We start from the raw sequence: 22,350 nt of genomic DNA, 5'->3' as shown, positions 1-22,350 counted from the left end.
GGCTTCAGTAGTTGTGGCACACGGGCTCAGTAGTTGTGGCTTGAGGGCTCTAGAGCGCAGGCTCAGTAGTTGTGGCGCACGGGCTTGGTTGCTCCACGGCATGTGGGATCTTGCCTTACCAGGGCTCGATCCCATGTCCCCTGCACTGGCAGGAGGGTTCTTAACCACTGTGCCACCAGGGAAGTCCCCAGTAAATGGTTCTTGAATGAATGGATAAAAACAATCTGTGAATAAATTGATGTTATTTGCTTCTTCTTATTCATCCTTTGGTACACAGAGACTTGGAAAATGAACGCTAAAACCTCTATTTCAACAGGATGTTACGGTGGGTCGTCATAGGGCAGGGATCTTGCTCGACATGTCATCCCTGTCACATGTGTCACAGTGCCTGGCACACAGATGATATTATATGTGTTGAAAGAATGAATGAACTATCAGAATAATGAGATAAATAAAACTTGGATGGACTTTATCCTCCTATACCAATGACAGGCCTTTCTGGAAAATGAGCCCAGACCAGAGAGGGTTATACTTCCTGGCCCAGAATTTCAACTTATCTTAATATTGCTGGAGTTTCACACTTCTCTCCTTGGTTCCAAGTAAATTAAATGGAGTGGCAAGAAAAAGAAAAAGGGTTCTAACCATCATCCTGGGACCAGGGACCACGTTTAATTGAATTTATAATGCCTATAACATCTCTGCTGTCTTTGAAAGATTAGAAATTTCCTAGAGAAAACAACTATTCCTACTGCCCGCCAAAGTACTCATAAAATGGCCTGATTGCTAAGAACAGAAAACAAACCAAACCAATATAAAATGAACCAAATAGCAACAGAAATAAATGTGCTTTAGTGTAGTTAGATGATTACCAGATCTGTTCTCCACAGACCACCATCCTTCAAAGTAAGGTCATGTCCTTCAGGATAAGTGCATCCTGGTCAGGGGATGTTTAATGAGGTGCAGTCCCTTCTGTGCGTCAGTTTCCTGGGTCATTTGGGGTCTTAGGAAAATCCTCTTGTTAGTGCACTGAACTGCACATGCATTATGTAACTCATTGCAACCCAATAGCTGAGCCCATGGTTTCATAGCTCTTAAAATATGCCACAGACCAAACCACCTGTGAGGCGCCAACTCAGCAAATGTGCCGATGTGAAAAACAGTCGTGAAAAATACAGAAAATGAGGATGAAAGAAGACTGAATAACAAGCTAAAGCTCATATATTTGATGTCATGAAGCATGAGAGGAAAAGTGCTCCATGTAAGTTGAAGGAAGATGGCAGCCATGGGCACTGGAGTTGAAGACCATTGTCACTATGTGAAAGGGTCATACAGTGTGGCATGAATCAGACTGACCACTGTGGGTCCCCTGTTGGAAAAACTGCAATTATGGATAATTATGTGCCAGCACTAGGAGAAATGCCAGCCGTTAGAATCTATGTTTAATGTGAAAATTGCGTTTCGTTTTTTGTGGAACCTCAATATATAGCTTACTCTATAAAATGCGGGCATATTTCTGAAGGAAAGAAAAATGCCAGAGTTGCATTTTAACATCCTGTTACATTTTAGTTAAATACAAAGGAACATGGCTTTTCAAAGAGAAAAATCTCTCAATATCTCTCTCCTTCTCTCTCTCTCTCTCTCCTGCAAGACAGCATTAAGTGATTCCAAACATCTTGGTTTATAAGTTAAACTAGACTCTATGGAAGAAAAGGAATGATGGGTTGTCCTCAAAATCCTCTTGTTCTACTGACTGGATCAGTTATTCTCTGTTAATAAGGTGGGAATGTGGCCTTAAGAGCTTCTACTGTTGAGGGAATCCAAGGAATTATAGGTAAGTTGAATTGGTGAATTAATGAATTATGAATTTTCTCTCTCTCATTCTTGTACTGCAGTTGCCTTGTTTTTCCTAAACCTCAGTCTTACCCCAGATTCTCTTAGAGATAGCTTACATGCTAACGTTTTATGGGAGAGGGAGAGTCATGTATCTCAAGGAAGCAAGAACAGAGTGGGGTTGAAGGGAATAGCAGGAGGGGAGAAGAGAAGTAAATACAAAGTAATGTGTTACCAAGCTTGTCACATCTTTACAAGAAATGCCACAGCTAGTTGCTAAGTTACAAAAAATATTGCTTATGAGGTTGTATAGAACCTCATTTCCACTTGTGGGAAGAGGGGTGAGCAGATTTTCTGCCCAAACATCTTTTGTCTCTCATTGGTCAGTTTGCTCTACAGAACCTTGACTCCCTGGACCCTCCAGAAGTCCCTGGGGAAGCCACAGGTTCCACATGTCTTACGTGGAGCCAGATGGTTCCTGTCAAGTCAGAGACTGTTGCTCAGGCCAGGTCCTCCAGAAAAAGGATGGGGAAGCAGAAAAGATGAGGCAATTGCAGTGATGGCCAAGACCTTACTGGGACTGCCCCAGTCAGGAAGCTGGGAAAGTAGCCTGTGCCCAAGGGGTCAGTTGGGGAGAGCTAACCTGGGAAGGCCATAAAGGGGGCCCAGTACACTTACCTACAGTTTACTGTCAGAATTAGAATGGATCAGACCAGAAGTTTATTAAATTAAGCTTCTCTGCTCTCCTGATATAGTGCACTGTAGTTTAGTGCTGTATCTCCTGTTGTCTGAGTGCCTCCTTTGTATCAGGTGTTGTGCTAAATGCTTCAAGTAAATTATCTTCCTGAACTTCCACAACTCTATGAAATCTATTTTACAGATGAGAAAACTGAGACCGAAAGCGGTTAAGTAACTAGTCTGTGTTCGCATAGCTAGGAAGGGGCAGAGCTGGAATTTGAACCCAAGTCTTTCTAATTCTAAAGCTGCTGATCTCCTACACCGTAGAATGAGTAACCATTTTACTATTCCGACTAGAGAAGTATGAATTCTAGCTATGAGTCACAGTGAGGAGGGGCATTCTCTTCTGCTTCATGCTATCAAAATCTTCACCTTTTTCTTTTTGCGTTTCATGGACATGGCAAGATTATCATAGATTGTGTGAGAGAGAGACAGAGAAAGAGAGAAAGAGGTAAATTTTTCAGGTGAATTTTCCAATTCTCCAAATAGTACGAGAATGGAAAAACAGTGATGGGCAGAATGTTTGATGCCAATGTGTTCTTGGACATAGAGTGATCACAATGCTAATTTCAGCCAAAGGAATAAAGAAATCCCTGCTGCAATAGGAAGATCTCCCTTCACTAGAACAGTGAAATTGTCAAATTTTGTTAAATCAGGCTGAACATGTGTAACAACATGATCATTTTTCCAGCTCGTGGGGTTTGACTCACAAGGACATTTCTAATATGTCATCTTGAAATCAGGTATTAACTCCAAAGCAGAGCTAAAAACCAATGCCACTTCCCACTATCAAATGGAAATGTTAATCACATCAACATGCCAGTAAATGCCGTGAGGTCCCATGCTGTATATGTAACAGGAATAGCAATAGGAACTTTTTTAAAAGAGAGGATAAGGCTAGTGTTATCTTCATTTGTTCATTATTGTATGCTTCGCTCTATTACCTGTTTTTAAAAGCTATAGCTGAAATATAAAATTTGAAATCTTATTCCACTGAATAAGGTCATCTGAGTAGTTTCGAGTTGTAGTATTCTCAGTTTCAACTTACATGTACATTGAATCATGTAAAGGTCATTTAGGTCAGTGCTTTCCAAATGGCACATTTGGAATTAGATTTCTAGTGAAGGCTAAGTATATTTCTAGTGAATGCTAGAGTAAGTGAGGAATGTGGCTTGTGTTCAGTCTTCCACGTGTTTGCCTCGAAATCTGAGAGAAATCACTATCCTGGCTCCATTTTGATCCCTAACCCTTGGCACACTATTAGGAGGTCTAATGTATGTAAAGAAAACTTAGTCTACCTTACCTTTAAAGGTTATGCCTTTAATTATTCCAGTGAACTGTGGGTGAGTGTATCAGACCCATCTTTATAAGGTATATAATTGGAATTTTTAAATAACTTCTCTTAAAGTGAAATAAACTATGTAATAGATTTGGAAGGCCTAAAGTGGGGACAATCATTATGCAGAATTGCACATTGAAAATAATAAAGTTAGGAAATAGTATGGTTGTAGGGAGCATCAGAAAAGTCAAAATATAAGGATAGGGAAGTAAAAGAAGGAAGGATTGTAAGCTGGAGCCACGCACAATTAGAAACAAAGACGTGCATCACAAAAATCCTCATCTGTGTTCCGATGGGAAAATTCTGCTAAGTCAATGGTTCCCAGACTTTGGAATTTCAAAATAAAAAATTAAGAGGTCCAGTATAGGATTATCAACTCATCAACTCTTTTTTTAGCCAAATAAAGCTATTTTCAACAGAACAACTGCCATATATGACAACCATGATTTTATATGAGGATATTTATATCCTACATCCCACATATATGTAATATCAAAAAATAGGAAAGGACAAAAAGAGCAGTCATTCCCCAAAAGGGGACTTTTGAAACCTTTCATTAATGTATGTGTGCGTGCGTGCGTGTGTGTGTGTAACTATGTTACATTGACCTTAATTTTTGTTTTAATCATTTCACCAAATGCCCATAATGTTTGGGTATGACCATGATAAAGTCATTCACGAGGGTATGGAATTATTTCATATCCTCTCAAAAATAACTTCTAGTGAGAAATATAGCAACTATTGAACATGACATAACAACCCAACTTTATATGACAAAGTTTTATAGACCAACTACTTGTATATCAGGCACTATAATAGGATTTGGGGATATGTAGGCGACCTATATAGTCACAATTCCTACCTTACAGTCTAGTAGGGCACAAAAAAAATTTTAAAAATACATGACAAATACCTTGAAGGCAACATATGAATACAAATTGCTGTGAGAGTATATAGTCACATCAGCATTAAACTGTCCCTGACAGGACTGCCCCTGTGCCTTTTGTATATTTAAGTCATATTTTGTGTATTTTTAAAAGGCACCGTCTGTAGGCAGATAGATTACAAAAGGGGCATCCCCTTGGATGGATGAATTAGAAAGTGACTCTCTTTCCTCAGGTTTATACAGGCCTGCCTGCTGGGAGCATGGCTAGATGGATCGAGCGTCTCTAGTGAAGGGTTTTAGGGGAGGGAAGAACATGATCAAATTTACATTTTAACTTATTAGTTTGGAGTAGTTAGAGGTGACTAAACCCTTTCCATTTGCTTGAGTGAAGTGGAAGCAATATCAAACATTCACAGTTGGCTAAAATATCGATTGGGTACAAAACTTTTATTAGGTTGGTGGGTAAGACCTAAGGATTCGTTTAGAAAGACGAGTGCTTTTTCTCTAGCCCCCCAGGCAGAATTGATTGATTCAGGGCTAACTCACCAAGATGGACACCCTTTTCTGAATCACACACAGGTCTTTTGACATCTAAGTTTCCTTGATTCACATCCAACCTAGAATTTACTCAGATCACTCCGGTTTTGCTTATGAAATTTAGGTGAGTCACCTTATACCGGCATGGCTGTAATTTGTTTCTGAGTTAAATGCTATTATCATTTTATATTAGATTATTGATTTTTCCAAAGAGAAAGCATTTAAATTTTGATACATTTTGATGTTAATTAAATGAACTAAGTTTTGCAGTAACATGGTATACAGTGAAAATAGGCTTTATGGGAAGCTGTGGCTTAGCTTACAAATGGACAGCTAGGCTTCCCAAAGCCCTTGAGCTTTTCCTGTGGGTTTGCCTTTAAGTTTAAGGGATGACTTAGGCTTCTTATCTCGGTGTACACAAAGCTAACTTATTGCCTAGATGAGTACTGGCAGTTTGTCTCAGAGAGAGGAGAACCAGAAAGTGTCTCAGCCCCTAAGCACTTACCTTTAAAGTCTCTCTCACAGACCAGTTTCAAAATAATCCTTGAAGAATTTTTAAGAACACAATTAGATTTTGTAGCTACTTGACATTCAATTGCAATTAAACGCTCAGTGCAAAATGCATTTTATAGCAACTTATCATATGAGACTATGCTCATATATTTGGTTCAGATAATTTGTTTTTCACTAGAATTCTTTAAAGGAATATACCCTTCTAGTTTTAGTGGTACTTCTCAGCTCTAACTCTGGTCACAAGAGGGGAAATACTCTCTGTCCTCTGTCTACTGTTTGTGCTACTTTATTAGTCCTTACCAATTTTATGATTCTCCCCATTTATTTTTTTGATCATCATTTGTATCATTATCCTTTAATAAAGTTTCTCTTATGTGCTAGGCATTGTGATAGGAGCTTAGTAAACATCATCTCTAAGCCTTTCAGTAGCCCTGTAAGGTAGGAATTATTATTCCTATTTTACAGATAAGGAAACTGAGGCTCTGACAGGTTAAGACATGCCCTAAATTTTTATAGTAGCAAGTGGTTAAGCCAGACTTCCAATTCAGGTGTGTCTGACTCAGAAGCCATCGTCTTTCAACTCTGTCCCATCTCTTCTCCTTCATTCTGGACCAGAATGTGATACATATCTGTCAAAAAGAAAGTGCCAAAAGGTGACTTAAAAAAGTAGTCAAAGTTCTCTGCGGAGAAGGCAAAACTAATATGGAGAGTGCTGGGAGGAGGGGCGGCATGAAGAAGGAGTCTCTAAAGATCTTATGTAGAAGTGAGGAAACAGTAATCCAATGGCTTGAATCAGGGAACGAATGAATTACATTAGGATTACAACATTACAATCAGATGGCTGGAAGTTAGGTAGTAAATGAGGCAGAATGATGGCCGGGTGCAGGGGGCTCACATATTGGAACCCAGATAAATCTTTGCTCTTTCTTCCCAGACTCTATCATTACTTTTTAAAAAACCACCTGAATTTCATGGATATATTATTTTGTTCCATTCTATTTAATAATCTTGTCATGGGACTTCCCTGGCAAGTTCAGTGGTTGGGACTCCACACTTCCACTGCAGGGGGCATGTGTTCGATCCTGATCCCAGGCAGGGAAATAAGATCCCACATGCCTCAGGGTGTGGCAAAAAAAATAATAATAATAAATAATCTTGTCACTAGTTGTGGAACTTACTGAAAACAAAAAAGAAATTTCATAGAACTCTGTTCATCCAAAAATTCCTGAAAACACACTTTAATAAAGAAATTCAGAATTATTCTTCAAGTTTGTATGAAAAATGGGAAGGTCCTAGGCAAATGGGTTTGGGCTTTTAAATAATCAGGAGCCCAGTGTTGTAGTAGAAAGAACGTACCATTTTGCGTGGGATAGTTTGAGTTTATCAGTCCTGACACTTAATAGTTGTGTGACTATGAATAAATCATGAACCACCTCTGAGCCTAGTTTCCCCACATGAAGCTGGAAGGGTTAAACCAGATGTAAACAGGTGCCCTTTAACTTTGTGATTCTAAATAGTTCTAGTTGGAATTAATGATTGTGCATTTCATATGTTGCTAAATGGCTTCTTTCCAGTACAGTCGCTCCTAATAAGTTTATTATGCGTGGCTCACCAATCTTCAAGAGGAACCATTGTTATTTGGACACCAAGACCGTTTTGATTTGTCCCTGTCAAAGATTGGGAAGATGAAACTTGCCTAGATGTGTACCATTCTGTCATCATGTTAAATGACCTTGAGTCTTTGAACATCTAGATTTGAACTGGAGACATTTCCAGAATGTCTGGGGGTACATTTGGACCATAATAAACTCCACTGCAAATGAAAGTTTCATTGTCATCATAACATCTTCCCCCAAACTTCTGGGTGGGAAATGAGTGATGATTTTTAGCATCTAGGCTACCTTATAACATCAGCCTTTGAGATCAGGCCTCTTTTAAGTCAGGAGTATTCAGAGGAAAATGTTAAATTCTCAATGATGCTTTTTTCACACTCAGCTATTATTATTGCTATTACTGTTGTTGTTCAACTGTGATTCCTTCCCCTCTCTGCTCAACCTCCTAATGTTTTCCTTATAATAAAAAGAGGAGAGGAGTGCTTGCTGCAACCTGGAGAAGTGAAAATGGGCTTGCTTTTTGGACCTGGGCTCAAGTTCTGACCTAGAGAGTAAGCTAGGAGCACTTAACCGAGTGGGTCTTGTCCATGGCATGTTATAGGGGGAATCATCAAAGGCTTTAGCAAAACCTAAAGAATAATCAGAAGTAGGTCAACCAGTCTTGCCTAGGTGGAGGTACACACACACACACACACACGCGCACACACACACACACGCAGGTCTCTGAAAGCTGGGACACAGAGAAGGCCCTGTAATCCACTTAGTCCTCTCCTCCCCTTTGGGGTCTTTGCAGGGGAGACCACTAAGGAACAGCCTTAAGTGGCAAGCTGCCATCCAGAAGAAGAGGATGTCTGGCTGAGCGCTTGCTAGGAAAGAGGAGTGAGTCCCTTTCATTGCAGAAATCCATTCCACGTTTTACCAAGAGCCCAGACTCGGTGAATTAGAGGCGCCTCTGAGGGCCGGTTTCTGATGTCGCACTAGGCACGATAAGAATGCCATTGACGTCAGCAGAGTCATCATCAGGGAGAATGGCACCCCAGCTCTTGAAACCACACCAAGCAATTGCAGTGCTTTTGAAAATTAAAAGCCGGTGCTTGGGGGGAGGGGGGAGGAGGGGAGGAAGGGAAACAAGCAAAGACGGGGGAGTGCTGGCTCCCGCTGAACTCTTTTCTTTCTTTTGTGCATTTCCTGTAGTTTCAAAAGACAGGCACTCGGGCGCTCCTGGGGTCCAGCACACAGACCCTTGCCTCCGCTCGGCCTCAGTGGGCACTTTAACCTGAGTTGGTGGGGGAGGGGCGGGGGGAGAGGATGGGAGAAAGAGCGGCGGGGGGGTGGGGACTGGAGAGAGAAGAATTTAATTTGGTTAACATTTCTGAATTCAGAGAAGACAAACCGTGCCACCCAGGTGCTGGACAGAGGCCCTGAACCACAGGAGAAAATATACACAAGCCCCGGGAATGAAATGGTTGAGCTAAAACTGATATGCTTGAAATGCCTGTTGATGAATAGATTACAAAGGAGGAATTAAACACTTCAAAAGAGCTGCTACAAAGCAGCCTCCCTTCCCCACCCCCACCCCAGCATCACTGTGGGCTCGTGAGTGTTTGTGCATCTGCCTGAGAAAATGACAAAGTCGTGGGTTTGCAAAGGGAACGCTGTGGGCAGGTTGTGATTGCAGCTTTCAGAGGCCGCGCCAAGGACATCACCTCCAGCTGCAATTCAAAGGGTCCCTCCGCTGGAAAACGTCTTGGAGGTTAGGAAGTCTTTGAAAACAATTCTTTAGTGTAAATGGTCCCCACTTGCAAATTCCACCATTAATCTAACCCTTTCATTCTCTTTCCCTCTCCCAACTGTTTTGCCAGCTTCACCCTCACTCCAGCGCCACCCGGCCCCTCCCCTCCCCGCGCAGCAATGTTAAAACCCCATAGAGTAGACTTGATGGCATCAGTGCACAACGTGCTTTATTTTACAGCATTGATTGGCGGCTTCCCAAAGCCATAACATCTTTTGCTGATCTGATTTTAATATCCATATCCTTCAGCTATACCAGAAAGAATGGTTTCCGAGTTGGGGAAATGTTAGAAGGGAAACAAAAGAACATATGCACATAAAGCGGAATCTGGCAGAAAACGTGGATTTCATAAATTGCATTGTTTGAAGCTCCTATTTTAAAGGGACTGTTAAGAAAGGAGCATGAGGGAGAAGCACAGTAACGGGTCTTTCTTTTCAAAGACCTGTTTCTTTTTGAAAAGGAAGAAACGGCCAGCAGCACTCCTTTCAAATACACAAATAGTACTTGGGGTGGAACCCTCTTCTCCCTCCCATTTGTTCTTGAAAATTATACAGGTTACATTAAGATGGGCTTCCTCCTTTCATGTGACCGAGTAAATACAGGAAGAAGGAGTTTAGCACAGCACATTTACTATGTACACTTAGTGCATCCATGCGGTACTGTCGGTTGCGCCCTCTGACAGGTCCCCCTCTGACAGGTCCCACGTACAACATCGTAACCTGGCTCACATTGGCTATTTTTGTTTTGTTTTGTTTTCATTTTTGTTTTGTAACAGACAGCACCTTATAAATGGAGTCTTTCTTTTCTTCCTCCCTCTCTACGTTTCTTCCTTCCTCCCTCCCTTCCACCCTCCTTTCCTTCTTCTTTTTAAAAATACTGAGTACTTTTTTTTTAACATCAAAGAAAGAAAGAATTCTGAACCTGCAGTCCCAGCATCTTACAGGGGCCTGAGGAGAATCAGAGCCCCCTCTCCAGCTGCAAGAGGCTGAGTATGTGAAGGTGCACCAGATGATGGGGTGAGGGTGGGGTGAGGATGAGGAAGCAGGGACCACAGACTTCTCACACGGCTTTGTCCACAAAACGGTTAGAAGTACTGACTTTGATGTTAAGCCTGTTAACACAACGCAGACCAACGGTTTCCATCTTCTTCACCTTTTCTGCTCCGTTGCCTTGATTACAAGCATTCTGACCTGTCTCCCCAGGTCGTTCCCGTTCCTCTCGGTGTGTCTGTCATCCCCCCATCCTGCCCCACCCCTCCCCTTCTGTGATTATCCGTTATTCTCTGTCCAGATCATTTCCTCCAGCAAAAAATGGCAAACGCCTTTCTCCCTCCTTCCTACCTAGAGATTCCTTTTGTCTCTTGCTATATACCTTTCTCATGGCTGGAACACTCCCAGACCCCTGTGATCCACCATTTCCTGGCGATGCTTAGGTACGCTTTGCACCAGGCACCCTAGCAGGAAGCTCAGAAGCCCCCCCACCCCCACCCCCCGGAGTCTGGGTGTGTTTTAGAGATGTCAGGCTCAAATTCACTGAGCACTAATTTGCAACAGGAAGTCCTAGTGAGCCTGATGAGGGATGGGAATTAGCAAAATAGGGTTGGCAGTCAATTGACAGAGGAAGCTTAAGGAAGGGGCTCATTTAGAAAGGAAAAAGAATTTAATCCTTTTCAGGTGTGTTAATTTCCTTTATGGGCAGAATTACCATGGACTTGGGGTATTTTTTAGTCTTTCTTTTCCCTAAGGTCTGGCCTCATTTCATAGGAAGGAGGAAGGATAAATGCAGTGAATTTGATTATGGACACTAGCCTAACCCTGGCTTAATGAGCCATGGAAACGAAATAGCTCCATCTCCCATAACTTCTGTAATCCAAAACTAGAAGCCCTGAGAGCAGTGTGGCTTTGGTTACACATATTTGTAGTGTAAGCCTTGCCCCAGCATTTGAAATGTTCATCAAGAGATCTGAAATGTCTTAGTTCTTTGAGTAGCAGGTATAAATTTTTTTAGAATTAGTTTAGAAAAAAAATACCAGAAATGAAGAGATCTAAAAGAAAAAAAAAAATCCACAACTTAGAATTAACAAATATTAATATTTGTCATAGCTGCCTCTGATTTTTTTTAATAAAAGAAATAAAACAATAGAGACAAATTTGAAGATCCTATGTCCCCACCACCAGCAGCAGCCCCATTTCCCTTCCTTCTCCACAACAACCTCTGCCATAAATTTGGGAAATAGTCCCAAAGTTTCATCTTTTTACTATAAATATTTTATTCATAAATAATATACTATAATGTTAAAAACTACCAATAACTTGCAGCTTAAAAAGTTTTATCCAACATTGTGTGTGTTGGATTTTGTTTTCTCTTTTCCTTTTCACTATGTAATTCCCATTAATTAACTGGTTGCAATAGATCAGCAGCAGAGTAAGTGATATGAGAAGGTTAGTAGAATTACCACTTTCAGAAGGGATCTCAGATGGGGGGGCTAGTTAGGCTGCAGAATGATCAGGACAAAATTCAGCAAAGTGGCTTCGGGTCAGGCTGAGCTGCGATAAATGAGGAGAGGGAGAAAGGAGATCATGGTGGAGTCAAGGGGAAATCAAACTTGCTGGGGACCAGCTTAGGATGGGCTGGTTTTACAGCACGCTTTTCTGTGTGACCTTGAGCAAACCACTGAGCATGATGGCCTCTCTCTACTCCTTGGTGGTCCTCAAGTTTAAAATGCAATCCCGGAATCCCAGAGTGCAAGTAATAGAACTCTTCCCCCACCCTCCCTGAGTCAATAACCAAGGAATTGAAGACCTAGAAAGGTGTTATGATTCGTATATACCCATCAGAGTGAAATCGGAAGCTGGCCTCTGAGTAGGAAAAGTTATTCCTCTTTGAGTACATTTCCAAAAGTTATACCTTTTCAGCAGTTTCCAAGGTAATAAGTGGATTGACTTGACGGTCAAATACTGAAAGTGGTGTAAAGGCAAGGACTGTCCATTAAGCAATGCTGCCTTACTACCGTGTACAGCTGACGCTCAGACGATTTAAGCAACGTGTTGAGGGTTGCATAGCTTATAAATGGTAGAGCAAGCTTTGGCCCCAAGTCTGTCCACCTTTCACAAACATGTTTTGAACTGCTGTGACACAGCATGCTGCCCCAGTACAAGCTCCTTTCAAGATGCACTTACTTCCATACATCTCTGCCACTTCAGCTGCCCCACCCAGAAGGTTTCAGATTTACAAGGACATACATATTTCCTGTCTGTAAGTATTAGGGCACAGGGTGTCTGGAATAGAACCTCAGAAGGAGGGTGAAAGATGCTGGTATTAAAAACTTCAATGTCAAGAGAAGGAACCTTGGCAACTAATATTTTCAATGAACTGGAGAGGTCACAGGTTTTGGAATCGAATGTTTTGATGGCAAAACAACAGTGTAAGAGCCAAGGATTGGAAGTGTTTAGAAAAAGTAAGAAGGAAGAGGATTTGTAAACCACAGACTATGGAAGAGAAACCAAGATTACCTGGAAAGAGTTTTGCTTTCTTAATCAACTAAGTTACCTGAGTTGGCAGTAAAAGTAAATATCAAAGCATTTACTGATAGAATTGCTGGTAGAAAATAAAACAAAGAAGATGCAGTGGAGACATCTTTAGAATAAGCTGAACTGTTGCTTATGGCTGAAGACAGAAAGAAGATTGTGTGGCCTTTAGACACGAAGTGCTGAGGCACAGGGGATAAATCAACACACAGATCTGTGAATTCTTCACGTTGATTGAGCTTTAGAAACTGTGTCATAATACTATCAATACAACAGTGCCTTAGCTACTGGCCCGAAGGAAACATCTACAGGCTTTGGGAAATGAGAATCTGGAGAATTGACCAAGACTGAAAACAAAACAAAGGAACAAAATGTAGTATGCCATTTTAAAAATCCTAATATAGAAGACTGATTCTGATTTTAAAAGGCTCTTTGAAGCAGTATTTGCTCTCAATGTCATTATTTAAGTTAGAGTGATTATTGACATAGAAAAGTTTTTCCAAAATGTGTTTTTAAATGAAGGCTTCCCACACGTTGAAATTTAAAGTGGTCTCGGAGGAAGAAACTGCTTTATAAATCAGAGATTTTATTGGAATGATAGAAATCTTTGAAACTAGATAGAGATGGTGATTGCACAATGTTGTGAAAGTGCTAAATGCCACTTTAAATTTCTAAATTTTATATTATGTGAATTTCACCTCACTAAATTGTACTGAGAGAGAGAGAATTTAGCACTACAGCTTTATGAATTTAAAAAAATAAAAAAGTGATCTTGACCACCATAAGCCTGTGTTCTTGAGGGTTTACTTTACGTCTTATTGACAATGGAATTCGCAGTACTCAGAGTGCCTGGCACATAGATGGGATTCATATGTGTTAGATCAATGAATGAATGAATGGATGATCCTGACCTGGTCATAGCCAGTGAAGTCCACTTCATGGGGTGATCACTTGACTCTATTTTGTGGGATATATTAAAGGAAAATTGGACACAACAAAATGAAAGTTACTTTCAACTTTTTTCTTAGGTTGGTTGGTGGAAGAATAATATTTTCAGATTTTAGAGTGTTGTTGGTTTGATCTGGTTTTGCATTTTTCTCCATCAATCTCTGTGGAACCATAGATCACAAGTAAGATTTTCTTCTGTCCTGCTTCTCTGTCTCAGACCCTTCATATCCATTTCTCTGAATATGAACAGTTGGAAAGGTAGTGGAATTGAAATGAATCACAAGACGTTTCCACCCTATCCTTCTTGGGACATGGTTGAACAACTAATGTCAGGACATACAGCAGAGCTCCACGATTGAAAAATAGTGATACTGAAATGAAAATCACTGTATTCTAAGTTTTCTTTATTATAGGCTTCTGTTATTTTCTTTGTCATATTAGCACCATTGAAAAATACAAGTTGGACGTGGGATGGAAAAAAGTAATGACAGTCCAGTGTTTTATAAACAGTAAAAATTTCAGGCTTCATAAAATTCATCCATATCTTCTGCTCTGGTGTTCAAAACTTTCTGCCTGAACTCTCTCAAGAATTATTTCAATTCCCCAAATAATTTACTTCTGTAGATAGAGCCCACATGTTGACAGCCCCTACATTCTTTTCTTTTTTTTCACACACACACACACACACACACACACACACACACTGTATTTTATTTTTACAAGAGATAAACTGACACCAAGCATTGTAAATGGATGACCACAACAAAAGCAACAATGATTGCAATTACCAAACACGAAACACACTCATATTATGTCATAATATTGACATCCAGTCCAGTAATCCTCCACTGTAACAGCTCCTTTACTTTGCAGTGAAAATTGATTTGTATACTTTTTGCCTCTGAGTCCTTGTGGGATTTTTTTTTTTATTCAAACAGAAAGTCACAAAAATTATAATCATCCTCATCAGTTCACTCAGTCCCATGTAATTAATTTTTTTTTCATCTTGATCTTTTGTTAGCACTTTGATGAATTCATCAGTTTTCCATTAGAGTTCTGAAAATGCTTATTCATTCAGTTCAGCAGTATAGTCAGTTACCAGAAACCTGTACTTGTCAGAGTCTTTTCCATGAATTCCTTGAAGATGAAACCCTTTTATAGGAACGTTTTTGCAAAAGCATCAGAGTACACCCAGAACTGTCTGTAAATGACAAAAGACTTAAAAATGACCACGGTTAAAGATTTGATAAAAGTTCATAATAATGCAGTTGACAAGGAAATTTAGTTATTTCTGAGATATACATTTTAAAGCAATAACTAGGATTATTAATTATAACATTATACCAGAACATATAAGATTTTTAGAAATTTCATGTAATGTCTGAAACATTTATATTAACATATTTCCGTACAAATAACCCAAAGAAAGTTTAGTATTAGTTTTTTGTTGTTGTTGTTGTTTGTTTTTTTATACTGCAGGTTCTTATTAGTCATCAATTTTATACACATCAGTGTGTACATGTCAATCCCAATCACCCAATTCAGCACACCAACATCCCCACCCCACTGCCATGTTCCTGCCTTGGTGTCCATACCTTTGTTCTCTACATCTGTGTCTCAAATTCTGCCCTGCAAACCAGTTCATCTATACCATTTTTCTAGGTTCCACATACATGCATTAATAATATACGATGATTGTTTTTCTCTTTCTGACTTACTTCACTCTGTATGACAGTCTCTAGATCCATCCACGTCTCAACAAATGACAATTTCGTTCCTTTTTATGGCTGAGTAATATTCCATCATATATATGTACCACACTTCTTTATCCATTCATCTGTCGATGGGCATTTAGGTTGCTTCCATGACCTGGCTATTGTAAGTAGTGCTGCAATGAACATTGGGGTGCATGTGTCTTTTTGAATTATGGTTTTCTCTGGGTATATGCCCAGTAGTGGGATTGCTGGGTCATATGGTAATTCTATTTTCAGTTTTTTAAGGCACCTGCATACTGTTCTCCATAGTGGCTGTGTCAATTTACATTCCCACCAACAGTGCAAGAGGGTTCCGTTTTCTCCACACCCTCTCCAGCATTTGTTGTTTGTAGATTTTCTGATGATGCCCATTCTAACTGGTGTGAGGTGATACCTCATTGTAGTTTTGATTTGTATTTCTCTAATAATTAGTGATGTTGAGCAGCTTTTCATGTGCTTCTTGGCCATCTGTATGTCTTCTTTGGAGAAATGTCTATTTAGGTCTTCTGCCCATTTTTGGATTGGGTTGTTTGTTTCTTTAATATTGAGCTGCATGAGCTGTTTATATATTTTGGAGATTAATCCTTTGTCCGTTGATTCGTTTGCAAATATTTTCTCCCATTCTGAGGATTGTCTTTTCATCTTGTTTACAGTTTCCTTTGCTGTGCAAAAGCTTTAAGTTTCATTAGGTCCCATTTGTTTATTTTTGTTTTAATTCCCATTACTCTAGGAGGTGGATCAAAAAAATCTTGCTGCAATTTATGTCAAAGAGTGTTCTTCCTATGTTTTCTTCTAAGAGTTTTATAGTGTCCGGTCTTACATTTAGGTCTCGAATCCATTTTGAGTTTATTTTTGTGTATGGTGTTAGGGAGTGTTCTAATTTCATTGTTTTACATGTAGCTGTCCAGTTTTCCCAGCACCACTTATTGAAGAGACTGTCTTTTCTCCATTGTATATCTTTGCCTCCTTTGTCATAGACTAGTTGACCATAGGTGCGTGGGTTTATCTCTGACAGCCCCTATATTCTATATAGAGGGCATAACTTTCCTCTACTCTCTTGATATTTAATAGTAATTAGGATTTTTCTAAAAGTATTTTATTTTTATTTTGCTTGCCCATTGTTAGAAGGAGTCCTGGATCTATGAAACAAAAATAAGATTTTGACAATTTACAGAGAAACTCACTTCTATGAATAGGGTAACATCAGCTATCTTCCTTAAAGAAGGAGGCAGGCAGTAAATTTGAATTAAGAATTTTAGAATATTGCTACCTTATTTGGTTCTCAAAAAAACTTTTTAAAAAAATTTCATCCTTTCCACCCCAGTTTATACAATTCTCTTATGCTTTACTTCACTCTAGTATCGTTTCCCCTTTCTTCCTTAATGCCTTAACTCCCCCAAGTCCTGTGGACTATTTTTCATTTGTAAGGTATTAAGCATAGAACAATAGAACGATAGTGAAGAATTCCCAGGGATAAACAAGGTATCATTTGGATTGTGGTGCATCTACCATGGATGCTGAAGAAGAGGAGAAAGAGGACAGGTGCATGTGCACAAGAAAGGACCTCCAAACTAGAAGACAAAACCATGATCCTGAAGAGACAGGAGAATGCCGTCAGGCACACTGGATGGTACATAGAAAGAAAGCAGTGCTGGGAGTACTCATTGAGATGTGAATAAACTCTCTCTTTGAAATTCATGTCCTGATGGTTACTTTGTATATTTAAAAAACAGTGTAGCAAAGTCACTGAGGCCTGTTCCTTACAGTCATCAACGCTGTGAACAAGTGCCAAAGCAGACCTACCTTATATAAATGGCTTTATTCATTTATCTGAATTGCTGTATTCCCTGTCAACAAATATTTATTGGAGCACCTTCTACGTGCCAGGCATCTCAGACCTGGGGAAAAGATAGGATTTAACGTTTACACAGCTTGCTGTGTAGTGGAGAGATAGACAGATCAACAGACAATGAAAATACAATGTGTTTAAAGTGGAGTTATTAAAGTCACAAAGGCCACTCAGTGGAGGTAGGGCTTCAATGGCTTGGGCCAGCCAAACTGGGAAAGTGGCCTGTGGAAAGTTACAAACTTAAGAAATACCTAAGATGTTTGGGAAACAGCTCCAAGGTTCTAAGGCTAGAAGTGAAAGGGCAATGTGGAGCCCTGGAAACTGAAGCTAGAAAGGTAGAATGATCTGCTCTTCATTATATACTGTGCTGGGCACCATAAAGAATACAAAATATAGAGGAGATATAGCTAGCTACTATGGAGTCTACAGTTTAATTTTGATCCATGGATATATGTCCACGTTGGAATTTAATTCCTTGGGAGGTCATGGGTTACTTAGTCCTGGAAGTATTTAAATTTATATTGGCTTTCTATAATAGGGAATTGACACAATATTTTAATTGTAGTAAGGAGAGTTAGATTGGAGAGTCTGTTGCAGTGGTGTGCTGGTAGACCAGTTCTCTCCTTTTCCCCTTTTCCCACCAAAAAGCAATCAAACAAACACAACAAAACCTGACCGCAATGTTGGCCTATTGCCATGGTTTAAATACTCCCACCATGGCTGATTTCAAGCTACCACTGGTTTAACAGTCCTTTTGCAAAATTCTTGAGTAGTTAACAATTGACAACAGTCAGTCCCAGAATATCACTGCAACAGTAATTCTGTAATTCTTAAGGTCAAATAAATAATAGAACCAATAAATCATATAGATATGAAGAAAAAGAGGAAGAGGAAGAAGAGGAGATCTTTGAGAGCTAGATTAGTCAGGATATGCTCCATGGAGGAAGCAAGGCTTGAGTTGCGTCTTACGGATAAAGTACTTAAATAGATAGAGAGGAACAGCCATCCCAAATGAGATGGACAGATGTTGAATCAGGGATGTATGTGACAAAGTGACAGTCTTGTAGCAGAAGTCCAGATGAGTGAGGTTAGAAGGGATTTAGGTTGTGAAAGCCTTGGCCAGTCAAACTATGATGTTTTGGACATTAACCTAAAGTTAGTATACAGTCATTAATGGTTTTTGCACACAGATGGGCATAGCAATATTTTGACAACAACAATATTTTAGAAAAACTTATCTGACAGTAAAATGAATAACTGATAGCAGTGAGACCCCAGAATAGAGTAATATGCCAATGAGAGCTACCTTGTGCAAATGAGAGTAATTCAACTCAGCTGCAATCTTGGAATTTTGTAACAACTCCCATGTTGAGAAATTGTAGCCTAGAGTGTTGGGTAAAGCCACTGTGAAGGCAGTGAAGTAATAGTGACTAAGTGTAGAGAAAATGAATTCAGATGGAGCTGGCACACAAACCCACGGCATATGTAAAGTATTTTTATTGGTATTAGTCTTGCAATTATTGTTGCTAATGATGATATTGAATAATTACCAACTGTTGTTAATTATTTAAAACCAGGTGCCTAAAGCAAGCTCTCATCTTGCAGAAAGTTGTCTTTCTTTGAACTTTTAAAAAAACTTGTTTGAAACATGGAAACTTAGAATAGGAGGTCTACCCCAGCAGCACCTCTGAAACCTGTCTCATTCCTGTTGTCTTTTCTGCCCTTTCATCTTACACTCCTGCCCCCATCCTTCTCCGGGCCAATGCAGCTTTCCAAGCTTTCCAATCCTTCTCCCACCTCTTGCCTGGCTTCACAATCATCATTCAAATAACTCTGGGTCTGTATCTCCTTTCACTAGAATTCCTGCAGCCGTGGAGTACATGCAGAGCATCTTTCTTTGGACTCTCTTAAAAACTCTGAGGGTGTTTTCTGACACACATTGCTTTGTAATTCAGTAACAGCGCAGTTGTGGCTTTTTTTTTTTGGCTGCGTTGGGTCTTCATTGCTGCGCACGGCTTTTCTCTAGTTGTGGCGAGCGGGGGCTACTCTTCGTCGCGGTGCACCGGCTTCACATTGCGGTGGCTTCTCTCGTTGCAGAGCACGGGCTCTAGGTGCGCGGGCTCAGTAGTTGTGGCACGCAGGCTCAGTAGTTGTGGCTTGCGGGCTCTAGAGCGCAGGCTCAGTAGTTGTGGTGCACGGGCTTAGTTGCTCTGCAGCATGTGGGATCTTCCCGGACCAGGGCTTGAACCCGTGTCCCCTGCATTGGCAGGTGGATTCTTAACCACTGAGCCACCAGGGAAGCCCTGTGTGGCTTTTTTAATTGCAGTTATGCTGATTTTTAAAAGCACTCAGAGTGAGAAAGAAAGGAAAGGTAGTAAAACACGTGTACGTAGATGCTCACTGAGCACGTTTGCACATGGCTCTTGGCAAATGTTATTTTCAAAACCTGTCTGAGCAGGTCTGAGCTGTATAAATTTGGTAAATCAGGGTCAGAGGGCAAAAATTTTGCTTGTGTCCTCACTGTAGAATGGAAATTACACATCTCATGTACATTATAAAGAAATCCAAGGGATGAGCTTTCTGAAATTCATTCCTTCTTGTTTACTCTAATTATACAATGGGGAATTATATGCTTTATGCCATTTTAATTTCTTGAATATATTTGCTCAAGGAAAGTACATTATAATACAGCTTAGTACCATACATGCTGAAAACAGGTTGATAATGAATTTGGGCAAAGATTCCCATTTCATTTACTGAACTTTACACAGTTTTTGGCTATATATTTATTAGTTAGGACTCCAGCAAACATTAAGGCACCAACTCTCTGAGATAAGAGGTGTGTTTTCCAATAATAATTATAAATCTGCCAGAATATTGTAGAAGTTACATTGTTGGGTATCTAAACAGAACCAAAATCATTGCAAATTTATTTTAAAACTGTTGTTAATCATTTATGTAATCATAGATGATGGCTTACAGAAGATGCTGATGAGATCTTTCCACAAACTAGCTATGTAAGTTTTGTAGAAGGGCAGTAACTCTTGATAAATAAGCTCAGAGTATTCCATCAGCCTTTTCTCTATATACACACTATGTTTTGGTAAACGTGATATATACATATACCTCAATTATTGACAGCAGTGTACATTCTGACTATTAAGAATTCAGCTCCCCAGCCCTCATAGGAAAAAGCATCCCTTTTCTCCTATAATAGAGATCAGCACCAAGAAGGAAGCAACACAGGTCTCTGAGTACCCAAAATAGATGTTCGCAACTTCACCCGGTAAAGATAACGCACTTCATTAGCAAGAGAAATGTATACCCGTGTTTTAGTGATGATTCATACACACTTGGTTATGTGGTTCCAAGCCTTCCATGATCGGATGAGCAAATTAGAAAAAGGGGTGGGTAGGAGATTCCAGGGAAAACCACAACTCATAGTAGTCAAGTGACAGATGATGGCCTGAAAACAAAAGAAGAAGGAGAAAGTCTATCAAAATCAACCAAAAAAGCACAGCTGTCTGGGGCCTCTTGGAAAGGGACAATAAGGTCAACCTGTTTTGAGAAACAGTAACAACATCTCTATCTGGACAGCCGAGTGTAACAATTGATGTTCACATTGATGACACCAAGTCATCAAAAAAAAGGCTAACTTATATTCTGCTCAATCTGTATTGACTTTCTATGTAATATGATAGAGAGATTTCTATTTTATGCACTTAATAATAAGGGGGAATACTCCAAACCTAAACCTGTCCCCTTCAATATTTCCCCTGGCTATTGCTCCATCCATCATATTCTCTCTTTGACCTACTCTCTACTGGTTTCTTCTTCCTCAGACTGGTTGAGTTCCTCCCTTCCTAAGGGAAAAAACTCCCTTCTCCTTTGATTCTGTGTCAACCACACGTCTACTGATTTTCTCACACACACTTTTAGAAAGAGAGTTTGTATTCACTACCTCCATTTTCTTCCCCTCCCTTTTATTCCTCAACCCACCTGCAGTCAGCTTGCAGCCCCACCACTCTATTGCACCTATGGTTCCTCTGATCTAACTGCCAAAACAAATACTTTTCAGCTCATTTCTTACTAGGTTTCTCTAAGGCAGTTGTCTGTCTGTCCTCCTGGCTTGAGGTCTTGCATTCTTTCTGTCTCCCTCCTTGATTTGGATTCCTCTTCCTCCACCCTTCCTTTGACCTTGGTGTTTCCAGGATCCTGTTCTCAGTGAGCTCTCCTCACTCTTCATGTTCCCCAGGATTCACTCATGCATTCTTGTTATTTTAACTACCACCTCTATGCTGATAACTCCTAAATTCACATCCAAGTCTATCTTAGCCTCTTCCATAAAGCTTGAAAACTCAACTATTTCTTGGAATTTCCCACCTGAGTATCTCACAGGTTTATCAAATTCTTTATATCCAAAGTCAAATTTAGCTTTTCCCCTAAATTTCTTCCTTTTTATGTATCTCAGTTGGTCACACTACTCAGTCATCTGAGCACTTCACTTATGTTCAGAAAATGAAATAAAAATGAGTCACAAAAAACATTAAAACCTCTACAGACCTAGACATGCAGAGATAACCACTGTTACTATTTATAGCCTTCCAAATGTTTGTGTACTTCTGCATATTTTTAATGAAATCATAATATTTGACCATTTACCATTGCAACAGTTTTTTCATTTAACAAAAAAATCTTTTTTTTTAATTTATTTTTTAAATTGAAGTATAGTTGATTTATAATGTTGTATTAGTTTCAGGTGTACAGCAAAATGATTCATATATATATGAATCTTTTTAAGATTCTTTTCACATATAGATTATTACAAAATATTAAGTATAGTTCCCTGTGCCATACAGTAGGTCCTTGTTGTTTATCTATTTTGTATATAATATTGTGTATATGTTACTCTCAAATTCCTAATCTATCCCTCCACCGTCCCCACCTTTCCCCTTCGGTAACCATAAGTTTGTTTTCTATGTCTGACAAGAAAATCTTGAACATTTTTCTGCTTCAAAATATAC

The 22,350-nt window shown here is 39.7% G+C and overlaps 1 protein-coding gene across 17 annotated transcripts in view; it reads left to right on the top strand.

Annotated features, from left to right (window-relative positions):
• PDE4D (phosphodiesterase 4D) overlaps positions 1-22,350 on the top strand; it is a 1,113,076-nt gene that overhangs the window by 969,049 nt on the left and 121,677 nt on the right. Inside the window, exons 7-8 of one of the 17 annotated variants that reach the window (XR_009502316.1) lie at positions 1,653-1,831; positions 7,423-7,668. The exons of 14 other annotated variants lie outside the window; for them this stretch is intronic. The gene's annotated coding sequence lies outside the window, so the exon portion shown is untranslated. Of the gene's footprint in view, positions 1-1,652; positions 1,832-7,417; positions 7,669-22,350 lie in introns of those variants that run through there. 2 more of the 17 variants (XR_009502315.1, XR_009502317.1) reach the window with 2 other exon arrangements.

The sequence above is a fragment of the Balaenoptera ricei genome, chromosome 3, assembly GCF_028023285.1.
Source record: "Balaenoptera ricei isolate mBalRic1 chromosome 3, mBalRic1.hap2, whole genome shotgun sequence".
Lineage (NCBI taxonomy): Eukaryota > Metazoa > Chordata > Mammalia > Artiodactyla > Balaenopteridae > Balaenoptera > Balaenoptera ricei.
This window is presented reverse-complemented; position numbering and strand designations above follow the sequence as displayed.